The sequence below is a fragment of the Mus caroli genome, unplaced genomic scaffold (genome assembly GCF_978045245.1).
Source record: "Mus caroli unplaced genomic scaffold, Mus_caroli_1 scaffold_16, whole genome shotgun sequence".
NCBI classification, from domain to species: domain Eukaryota; kingdom Metazoa; phylum Chordata; class Mammalia; order Rodentia; family Muridae; genus Mus; species Mus caroli.
In genome coordinates this window covers 93663026-93675680 of record NW_028227271.1, presented here as the reverse complement: position 1 = coordinate 93675680, position 12655 = coordinate 93663026, and positions in this window count along the sequence as shown.

Below are 12655 nucleotides of genomic sequence, written 5' to 3'. Positions count from 1 at the left end.
CCGGCATAGTCTCACAAGAGACAACTATATCTGGGTCCTTTCAGCAAAATCTTGCTAGTGTATGCAATGGTGTCAGCATTTGGAAGCTGATTATGGGATGGATCCCTGGATATGGCAGTCTCTAAATGGTCCATCCTTTCATCACAGCTCCAAACTTTGTCTCTGTAACTCCTTCCATGGGTGTTTTGTTCCCAATTTTAAGACGGGGCATAGTGATGGAGAAGCTAGAGAAAGTACCCAAGAAGTTAAAGGGATCTGCAACCCTATAGGGGGAACAACATGATGAACTAACCAGTACCCCGGAGTTCTTGTCTCTAGCTGCATATGTATCGAAAGATGGCCTAGTCGGCCATCACTGGAAAGAGAGGCCCATTGGACTTGCAAACTTTATATGCCCCAGTACAGGGGAATGCCAGGGCCAGGGGAATGGGAATGGGTGGGTAGGGAAGTGGGGGCGGGGTATGGGGGACTTTTGGGACAGCATTGGAAATGTAATTGAGGAAAATACGTAATAATAAAAAAAAAAGAAAAAGAAATTGTTAAAGAGGCAGGGGGATATCTAAGCTCAATATTAGCCTGTTCTAAAGAGTGAGGGGTGAGTTCCAGAACAGCCAGAGTTACAAAAAAAAAAAAAAAAAAAAAAAAGAAAGAGAGGGAGAGAGAAAGAGAGAGAGAGAGAGAGAGAGAGAGAGAGAGAGAGAGGAGAGAGAGAGAGAGAGAAGGAAATTGTTCAGAACAAACTGAAAAGACAAACTAACTTCCCAACACCTATGCTATGATTTAGATTCACATGGTCTGCCTCCAAGACTTTGTTTTAATATTTCTGTGAGAGTGTCTTTCAACATAGATTTGTTCATACCTCAAAAGCTTATGTGCTTGTTGTATGTAAGTTGATTCACAAAGTGTTTCATAAAATCTCAGAGATGTAATTTATACAGCAATCATGAAATAAAGCACCGAAGTGAAAAAAAAAAAAGAGTTGCTTGGGCCATGGTGTCGCTTCACAGTAGTAAAACCCTAAGACATCAGGTTAAAACTTTGAAATGTTCTTACCTGACCACCAGCTTTTCACCATTTGTTCTGTGAATATAAAACTGCATGTAACTAGTTCCATGTTGGAAACAAAACATGTTTCTGGGGTCAACCTGTTTTTGGCCATGGTCACTCACCATGTGCAGTGGTTTGAATAAGTATGGCCCCCATAGGCTCATGTGTTTGAATGCTTGGCCATAGGGTGTGGTACTATAAGAAGTGTGGCCTTGTAAGAGTAGGTATGGAGGAAGTATGCCACTGTGGGAGCAGGCTTTGAAGTCTCTTAGATATTTAGACTATGCCCAGTGTAGCTCACAGTCTCTTTCTGTTGCCTTTTGATCAAGATGTAGAACTCTCAGCCCCTTTTCCAACACCATGTCTGCCTACAGTCTGATTCCCACCATGATGATAATGAACTGAACCTCTGAACCTGTAAGCCAGCCCCAATTAAATGTTGTTTTTATAAGAGTTGCCTTGGTCATGGTCTTTTCACAGTAACACAACCCAAACTAAGATGCCATAAACGTGCACTAAGTTGTTTGTTCTTCGCTTTGAGGAGAGAACACTGTTGTTTTGCAGTGCTGATTTTCCTCTAGGCCCTGCTTTCTGGGAATAGTTCCCTTCTCCACCTTTTCCTATGGCCCTGGACTTTATTATTTCAACCCCTTAATTCATAATCTCTGCTTATTTTAAGCAGCATTTACTGCTCATTTCTTGCTTGGTGAATATGGGAAGCCCAAGAGTCTTTGTATTTCAAATGTTCTTAGTCTATTTTAGTCCAAGTTCTAAGAACTTTTGTTAATAAATTAAAAGCTTTCATAGGTTTTGGTTGTGGGTTTGGAAATGCCCAGGGGTTTTTCAATTCCATTGCATTCCATTTTGTGTGCCAAAAATCACACTCATACTTCTTTTAAGCTTTGTTTCTCTCTCCTAGACATAATTACTGCCAATCTGGGCATGCTTCCACTGTGGAAACATGCCTTTAAGCTCCTTAGGAGCCTTTTCATCTAGCAGGGTAAGACCTTAGGTGGGCAAGGCAGAAAATATACTTGATGACCTTTGGAGTTCTGTATTAAGGCCTAGCCCTCATAAGGGAAGTTGCCTGGAGCCTCTCAAAATGCTGATTTCTGTTGTACCAGTCTGCTTACTTGCCCTAGTTATATAAAGATAATCTTATTCTGAAACTCTGGCAGGAGAAACATTATTATTATTATTATTATTATTATTATTATTATTATTAAGACATGGTCTCTTTACATATCCCTGGCTATTATCAAACTCAGAATGTAGACCAGGCTGTCCTTGAACTCACAGAGATCCACTTGTCTCTGCCTCCAAAATACTGGGATGAACCACATTGTGGGATGAACCACACTGTCCTACAAGAGGAGATATTCTAGAGAGACACTTGTGCCCCTCCCTTTGACTATTCGACTATCACCATTTGAAACTTTTAATTTCCAGAGCTAGTATGTTTAATAGACAAGCATTAATCCCTGGGCTCAACTACCAGCATCACCTAAAACCAGATGTGCTGATTCCCTCCAGGGGCTCAAGGTCATCCTGAGCTACATACTGAGTTCCAGATGAGATCATTAGTAGGAGACAAGTAGACTTAAGTTTTTCAAAACCTACTTTATTTTTTATTTTTTTAATTTTTATTAGACATTTTTTTCATCTACATTTCAAATGCTATCCCCAAAGTCCCCTATACCCTCCCCCTGCCCTGTTCCCCTACCCACTCACTCCCACTTCTTGGCACTGACGTTCCCCTGTACTTGGGCATATAAAGTTTGCAAGACCAAGGGCCTCTCTTCCCACTGATGGCCGACTAGGCCATCTTCTGCTACATATGCAGCTAGAGACACGAGATCTGGGGGTACTGGTTAGTTCATATTGTTGTTCCACCTATAGAGTTGCAGACCCCTTTATCTCCTTGGGTACTTTCTCTAGCTCCTCCATTGGGGGCTCTGTGTTCCATCTTATAGATGACTGTGAGCATCCACTTCTGTATTTGCCAGGCACTGGCATAGCCTCATAAGAGATAGCTATTATAGAGGAGAAAGTGGGGAAGAGCCTCGAAGATATGGACACAGGGGAAAAATTCCTAAACAGAATAGCAATGGCCTGTGCTGTAAGATCAAGAATCTACAAATGGGACCTCATAAAATTGCAAAGCTTCTGTAGGGCAAAAGATACTGTCAATAATACAAAAAGGCAACCAACAGATTGGGAAAGAATTCTTACCAATCCTAAATCTGATAGGGGACTAATATCCAATATATATAAAGAATTCAAGAAGGTGGACTCCAGAAAATCAAATAACCCCATTTAAAAAATGGGGTACGGAGCTAAACAAAGAATTCTAAAATGAGGAATACTGAAGGGCTGAGAAGCACTTGAAAAAATGTTCAACATCCTTAATCATCAGGGAAATGCAAATCAAAACATCCCTGAGATTCCACCTCTGACCAGTCAGAATGGCTAAGATCAAAAATTCAGGTGACAGCAGATGCTGGCGAGGATGTGGAGAAAGAGGAACACTCCTTCATTGTTGGTGGGATTGCAAGCTTGTACAACCACTCTGGCGGTTCCTCAGAAAATTGGACATAGTACTACTGGAAGATCCAGCAATACTTCTCCTGGGCATATAACCAGAAGATGTTCCAACTGGTAATAAGGACACATGCTCCACTATGTTCATAGTAGCCTTATTTACAATAGCCAGAAGCTGGAAAGAACCCAGATGTCCCTCAACAGAGGAATGGATACAGAAAATGTGTTACATTTACATAATGGAGTACTACCCAGCAATTAAAAACAATGAATTTATGAAATTCTTAGGCAAATGGATGTATCTGGAAGATATCATCCTTAGTGAGGTAACCCAGTCACAAAAGAAGTCACTTGATACGCACTCACTGATAAGTGGATATTAGTCCAGAAACCTAGAATACTCAAGATACAATTTGCAAAACACAAGAAAATCAAGAAGAAGATAGACCAACGTGTGGATACTTCCTTCCTCCCTAGAATAGGGAATAAAATACCCATGGAAGGAATTACGGAGACAAAGTTTGGAGCTAAGACGAAAGGATAGACCATCCAGAGACTGCCCCACCCGGGGGGTCCATAGCATAATCAGCCACCAAACGCAGAAACTATTGCATATGCCAGCAAGATTTTGCTGAAAACCTACTTTAATAAGTGTACTTAAATGCTTTAACTGCCCTTCTATCCCACCACCCACCAGAGGCAGTGGAGAGGAAAGGTTAATAGGACAAAGGAAGATGTGGATCTGTTTAGAAATAGTTCTTTGGGGCGAATCCAGTCTACATTGTCAGGATATCAGCAGTTCAGTTCATGTGAATCAGCAGCAGTAGCTCAATGGCAGTTTGATCCAGAAGAAACCTTGAGGCTTTGCCTGTCTGCCTGAGTCCACAGGAGTGGCAAGAAGCTACTGGACACCACCAGAAGTTCTTTGGTACATTTCTCTCTACCAAGTCACAACAAATGTTGATCAATGAAGAAGGCAAGGTAAACCAATATCTAACAAAGATCAGCAAAAAATGGCAAGGTGAACCAATACCACACAGGGTAGTCCACGGTCTGTTGGGTTATATTTATACCCTTCCCAAATATCACATGGCCTCTCAAGCATCCTCTCTAGCAAAACATTGCCTGCCCTTTTCCCAGGCAGCTTCCAGAAAAATGCCACATGACTGTTCTCAGCAAAACATCCTCCAATGTGTCTGCTTCAGCAAAAAACATTCTTTCATAAGACAGTTTCCAGGAAAACATCACATGACACAACTGAGTCTCCAAAGCACCAGGAATTTCCACTTCAAGACAATATCTGGAAAACAAAAGACAATAAAAAGAACCTTTCTCTTTTATTTTTCAGAGGGGACCGAGGTCATTTTCTTCCCAGTTCTAGTGTTCATCTCATGGTTTTCTACAGATTGTAAGATGGCCATAGGCACAGGGTATGTGTGTGTGTGTGTGTGTGTGTTATCTCATTCTCATGGCCATTTGGTGAATGTGTCTGGATAGGTGGATAGCTTTTCTCTATACTGTGATTTAGAAATCCAGACTCCTCCTATCTATTCACAAAAGAAAATGCAAAGCTACTGTGGCATGAAGATCCAAAACAAGAACCCATTTCCCCTCTGGCTGAGAAGCAGGACAAAGATTGATATCATTCAAATTTATGAGAGCAGAGATTCAGACATCTGGGGGTAAGGGGCAATACTTCCTCTGACCCCTGGGCATGGACTGGGATTCAGCCTTTTGAAGCTGAGTGCTGGCCAGTGGCTGATGGGGCCATTCAGCAGGCAAGTAAAGATACTCTTCAAGTTAGAATACTACATTTAGCAGCAGCTGCAAACTGGATTCAGGTGCTGATGCTGAAACCAGTTGTCTGCTAAGGTGAGGTAGGACGACTGAAATGAGGTTGGCAAGAGTTAGAGTCCCACAGGGAAGGCACAAGAACAAAGAGGAAGAACCAAGTCTCTTCTCTCCCAGAAATCCCATTTTCCATTAGTGCAGAGTCTAAGAAAGAACCTGTTGGTGAAGTAGACATTACTAGTGTTATACAGCAGAGAATGGCTTCCTGGATTAGGATATTTGAGATAGTTCAATAACTTGAGCTGGGGGCTGTCTTAGAGTTTCGACTGTTGCAATGAAATACCATAACCAAGAAGTAAAATGTGGAGGAAAAGGCTTATTCAGCTTCCCCTTCCACATCGCTGGTCATCACCAAGGGAAAGTCAGGACAGGAACTCCAACAGGGCAGGATCCTGGAAGCAGGAGCTGATGCAGAGGCCATAGAGGAGTGCTTGCTTCACATGGCTTGCTCAACCTGCTTTCTTACTGAACCCAGACCGCTCACCCAGGGATGCACTACCCACCCCATTGATCACTAATTAGGATAGTGCTATACAGCTGTATCTTATGGAGGCATTTTTTAAAAATTGAGGTGCCTTCCTTTTTGACAACTCTAGCCTATGTCTAGTTGACATAAAACCAACCGGTACAGGGGCAGTCACTGGGCAGCCATTGCAGCCCTTCGTAGCTTTCTTTCCTTTTTGACCCTTGGATGTATTCGCCACCTTTTTTCTGTCGACACAGTGGTCAAACTGCTTGTTGTGTAAAGCACAGCTAACTGTCTGGCTTCATTGTTTCTGAGTGTGAACCTCACTAAGACATAGGAAGGGTGGGGGAGGGTTGTTGTTGTTGTTTAACAAAAATCTCAATAGTTTGATTTTTGCCAAGTGTGGGGGTTTGAACATGCTTGGACCAGGCAATGGGACTATTAGGAGGTGTGGCCTTGTTGGAGTGGGCGTGGCCTTATTGGAGGGATTGTATCACTGTGGGGGTGGGCTTGGAGACCCTCCTCCTAACTGCCTGGAAGAGAGTTTTCTCCTGTCTGTCTTTGGATCAAGACATAGAACTCTCAGCTCCTTCTCTACACCATGTCTGCTTGCATGCTGCCATGCTTCCTGCTATGATGATAATGAACTAAAACTCTAAAATTGTAAGCCAGCCCCAATTAAATGTAGTCCTTTATAAGAGTTGCCTTGGTCATGGTGTCCCTTCATAGCAATGGAAACCCTAACGAAGACACCAATGAAGACTTAGGAGCCAGATGCTAGGGTGAAAGCCTGCTAGCTCACAAAGGCAGAGAGAGCACCCTGCTGACCTTCCTCCTCAGCTGATGTCCCAGCAGGAATGGCCCTCTCTCCAAAACTTCCTTCAAACTGAGTGTCCCTCCCTTCTTCTTCCTATGCATCTCTCTGTCCTCCTGACTCCACCTTACTCTGTTTTGTTTTTCTTAATGATCCTATATTTAATCCCTGTCAACTGGTTGGTTGTTCCTTCTCATGACTGGATCTCATGGATGCATTTCCTCAACTCAGGTCTCTTCCTCTATGAAGATTCTAGCTTGTGTCAAGTACACACACACACACACACACACACACACACACACACACACAAGCCAGTACAGCCAGATAGGGTAGGTGGTTTGTTTGATAAATTATGGCCTTGTAGGGAAGGATCAGTCAATATGTTGGTCCAATAGGGAGACAGGGAATTGAATAAATAGACCAGGACAACTCTCCTATCTCCTAATTCCCTGATTTATTCTAAATCACATGGGGAAGGCAGAAATGATTGTGAAGGTGAGCCTCAGTGCTCTGCCTCCTCGGTCCTTGAGCTAGTCACATACAGCCGGGAAGCAGAAGTGGTGGGGAGAAGTGCCTAGGTAGCAGTGCACCCGAGGCACTTGTCACACAGCTACACTCTCATTGACACCGCCAACTACAAGTGATAAATGCACTGCAATAATAGCCAGTGATAACTGCTTTCTCTTGATTAACTGTCCCTTTAAAACTAATTTACGACTGAGCAAGAAGAATATATGTAAGTGTAAACATTTTTAAATCCACTAAAAATTTTATAAATGAATTTAATTTTACTCTTGGCAAAGACAGTACCACATATTTAGGGTTTTTGATTGAATGTAAATGAAAAGCTCACCGTGATGATGTGAACAGAAGTAACGCCTCTTGTTTCTTCCTCTTTGAAGCACTGGTCTGTCATGATTCATTTTGAGTTTCATCGGGTTTTAGAGAAATGGGCTGTATCACATGAGCCAGATATTTACTGCTCGACATTGGTACTTGGTTGATTCCTAGCTTTTTTGCTAAGATCAAAAGCAAGCCACAGTGAAGCGCATTTCTTTTTTTTTTTTTTTTTTTTTGCTGGGGGCTATTTATTTATTTATTTATTTTTTCTTCACTCTTTTTTTTTGATTTTTAATATTTTTATTACATATTTTCCTCAATTACATTTCCAATGCTATCCCAAAAGTCCCCCATAGCGCCCCCCACTTCCCTACCCACCCATTCCCATTCTTTTGGCCCTGGCATTCCCCTATATTGGGGCATATAAAGTTTGCAAGTCCAATGGGCCTCTCTTTCCATTGATGGCCGACTAGGCCATCTTTCGATACATATGCAGCTAGAGACAAGAGCTCCGGGGTTCTGGTTAGTACATCATGTTGTTCCAACAATAGGGTTGCAGATCCCTTTAGCTCCTTGGGTACTTTCTCTAGCTTCTCCATTGGGAGCCCTGTGATACATCCAATAGCTGACTGTGAACATCCACTCCTGTGTTTGCTAGGCCCCGGCATCGTCTCACAAGAGACAGCTATATTTGGGTCCTTTCAGCAAAATCTTGCTAGTGTATGCAATGGTGTCAGCGTTTAGAAGCTGATTATGGGATGGATCCCTGGATATGGCAGTCTCTAAATGGTCCATCCTTTCATCACAGCTACGAACTTTGTCTCTGTAAATCAGATAAGGGACTAATATCCAATATATATAAAGAACTCAAGAAGATGGACTCCAGAAAGTCAAATAACCCCATTAAAAAATGGGGCTCAGAACTGAACAAAGAATTCTCACCTGAGGAATACCGAATGGCAGAGAAACACCTGAAAAAATGTTCAACATCCTTAATCATCAGGGAAATGCAAATCAAAACAACCCTGAGATTCCACCTCACACCAGTCAGAATGGCTAAGATCAAAAATTCAGGTGACAGCAGATGCTGGCGAGGATGTGGAGAAAGAGGAACACTCCTCCATTGTTGGTGGGATTGCAAGCTTGTACAACCACTCTGGAAATCAATCTGGCGGTTCCTCAGAAAATTGGACATAGTACTACCGGAGGATCCAGCAATACCTCTCCTGGGCATATATCCAGAAGATGTCCCAACCGGTAAAAAGGACACATGCTCCACTATGTTCATAGCAGCCCTATTTATAATAGCCAGAAGCTGGAAAGAACCCAGATGTCCCTCAACAGAGGAATGGATACAGAAATTATGGTACATTTACACAATGGAGTACTACTCAGCTATTAAAAAGAATGAATTTATGAAATTCCTAGCCAAATGGATGGACCTGGAGGGCATCATCTTGAGTGAAATAACACAATCACAAAAGAACTCACACAATATGTATTCACTGATAAGTGGATATTAGCCCAAAACTTAGGATATCCAAGATATAAGATACAATTTGATAAACGCATGAAACTCAAGAAGAATGAAGACCAAAGTGTGGACACTGTGCACCTTCTTAGAATTGTGAAGCGCATTTCTATAGCACAGACTGTGTAGCTGTGTGAAGATGGACCGATAACTGGCAATTCTCTGAAGTAACCTCGATTTAGACAGCAGTGTTCCTTGAGGCATGTTATCAAAGGCATGGTGATTTGAAGCTTGCATAGGTGTTACTCAGATGCAACTGTAACTATAGTAGTGTTTTGGAAATCAGACCAACAGAAGATTTGTTTACTGATCAATTACATGTGATTTTTGTTATTGTTCATATGCTTTCCCCAGGTACTGCCTGCAGTAGGGTGGATGGATTTGCCCCACAATCCCACTTGGCATCCTCCTGTTTCTAGCTTACTTTCTACGCTTGTTTGTTGTCTCTGTATTGGGCCCACTCTTTTCTCTAGCCCCTGCTTCCTTGTAACTTTAGCCGGCAGATCTCGAGCTGGACTCAGCTTCCTAGCCTACTAACTACCCAGTTTAGCTTCCATGTTTTCTCCACCCCATCTCTCTTTCCAGAGCTAGAAGGTTCAAGTCGTCATAGGAGACCTTGTCTTGGTCAAGCCAAATATATGAGGTGTGTGTGTGTGTGTGTGTGTGTAATTGAGTGTGCCTTGGTTTTCTCAGGTAGTCTGTGCATTGATTTGGACTCTGCTGACTGGAAGAGGACTTAATCATCTGACTCCCATCTTAAGAGTCTTGAATGGTTCCAAGCAATGGGCAGTTCTAGGATGGGCAAGTGTAATACCAAGGAAAGACTATATAAAGACATTTCAGAGGCTTGTTATTACTTCTCTTCTACTGTAGTGGGAAAGAGCATTGGGTACTGGGCTAAATTCTGTCATTTACTTGTTGCCCTGATTTTTCTTTGATAGTTTTGTAGCTCTAAGGTTTCCTCATCCTCAGGATACAGACAACAGATTGAGTCTTTACTTAGAACAAGAATGCAAGAAACAGAATCCCCACTAGGAGAGATAGCTGAGGTAAAGAAGGGGTTTTCTTTTCATAGTCAGAAGCCTAGTGGTAGGCAGCTGCTGGCATATGCTGGAGCCAGCTGCTCATGGAATCTACTTGTCACATCATAGTGGCCTAATGTCCTTGGGGCTATAGACATCTTGGCCCTTGTATAGTAGAAAGGAGGGAAGGTGGTTAAGGACCCAGGTTTATGCAAAATGCTTCCTAGAGGTGGAAGTGGATTTCTCCTGCTGTCCATTGGCAAAGATGGTATATGTGGCTATCTCTGGCTAGTAGTCTAGGTTAGGAGGTGTTCAAGTGATTCAGGTGTTCAGGGACAGAACAAAATGTAAGTTGAGAGGAACAAAGGAGGGATCAGGAATGTGGTGTAGTAGGATCCATGTACCACCAGATCATCCCTGAGTTGTGACTAGGGACCAGAAATCAGACTTCTCAGGCAAAAAGCTATCATGGAGGTTGTGGGGGCAGAATACCTTATTAAACCTGGAGACTCCCGAGTGTTGGGAGCACAAACCTTGGTTCTACACAGCCACATTTCCACTGTATAGGTGGGCTGTGACCTGGAAGTACTCTGAGGGGAAGTAATTACATGTTTGTAGGCTGGGAAGATTCTGGGTGGTGTCCATGTTGGTCATTTGCCTTGTCCTGGGGGATTTGGTGCTGACTTATAAATTATTTCTCTGCTGGTGAAATGAGCCAATTCAGGCCAGATTAGATTATATTAAATGCAGGTTTATTGGGAAGCTGCTCTCAGGTGAGTTAATTGACCCTAAGGACTGAGGCCAGGGAAATCACCATGGGGAGAGAGAAGAGAAAGAAAGGGTGTGACACAGAGAGAGAAGGAAAGGAGAAACAGAGTGAGGAGCTGGGCTGGAAAGTTCAGGGTTGGGGAACTGAGGGACACTGGGAGAACCTGGAGGCCAGGTCTGCTTTGATATGTAAAATATGTAAATATATATGTATATATATATAGTATGTAGGTGTGTGCATGTATGCACGTGAATGCACACGTGTATATCTACGCATGGATGTGTGCATTGAGAGCCGGTGCCCATGGTGTTCAGAACAGGGTGTTGGATCCCCTGGAGCTGGACTTTCAGGCAGTTGTGAGCTGCCTGATGTGGATGTTAGGAGCTGAGCACAGACTCCCTGCAAGAACACTATATACTCTCATTCCTGAGCCATCTCTCAAGCCCCAAGTCAGGCTTTTAAATTGCATAAAAACCACATCCAAGTTACCCTGTGGGGACTTGCATCAGGCAACAGGCTGTTCTGCGAGATTTTGTCCAGGATCATGTCTCAGAGGACTCATTAAAAGCCGTAGTAAAGCAGGCTTTAGTCATCCTGGCTGGCTTCCAGAGCCTGCCATTCACTGCCTGTAGAGGTTATGCAGAGCTCTGAACCATTTCCTGTGGCCTCTGGGACTCCAGTCAACAGACTGAAGTCCAAAGTCTTGTCTGCTGGGCATCACTTGTTTTTCTCTTTCTGTTTGGCAAATGGCCTCTGCATTTGTCCTTTCCTGCTGCAGCCTGGCTGGAAGTCGCTTTATTAACAGTTCCTTTGTAAGTTCACGGTGGTCTATGAATGAGTCTGAAACTTCTTGGAAAAGAAACAACTGTTGCCTCCAGAACCTACTCCCAGGGGGACACATCCTGTCAGTCTCTCCCCAGGCACGTTCCATTGTGGGTTCCAGCTCTACCTCCCCATCTAGTATCACTGAAAACCTCCACACTCCCTGTAAAACTTTGCTGACAAGGGACCAGGACCATTTTCCTTCTGAAAGCATAGAACTTGGTGCAGAGTATTGCACGAAGGAACAGTTTCCTAGGAGGCTCTTCTAGGATAGCTAGGAGAATCCTACACTGGCATCTTCAAAGCTATTTGCTATTAGCTTACTCATGAATGACAATTCCTGACTCACTGAAGTTGGATTGTGAGAAATAAGCCATTAGCTGGAGAGAGGAGGCGGAGAGCAAGAGTTAGAAAGGTTTGCTGTGACAAAGATGCCACCAGTGTGTGGCTCTTAACTGTCCAAAAGGGTTGGTGGTCACTCTGACTGCTTCCCCTGAGAGCACCCAGAGGCAAGCAGCCTGCTCTGGGGACTGGCTCTCCATTTGTTTTCTCTGGTTATCCCAGTTCTCATCAGCAAGATCCTTTTCTCTGGGGGGAGGCCCTACCTTAGGAGAGGGGCTGGCCTGGCTTGCTGCCCCTGGGACCAGGCTTGGCTAAAAGCAACTGTGCCAGTCAAATACCTATCTGCTATCAGCATACCCTTCCATTGTCATGAGGAAAATGAACTGGAACTAACTTTTCAAAGTTTATAGATTTTTCTTGGGGTTCTTCAGTCTCAGCAACTCCTCTTCCAAAGAAACCATGAAGTAAAGAAAGGCCCTGACCCTACATATTCATCTTATCCTCTCCATAGTTTGCAAAGCTTTTTAAAAATGTTGAATGCATAGGAGTCATTGCCACGGTAGTAAGGGAAGACCAGAGACTTAGCAAGCTCAGCCAAACCCCTTTCTAC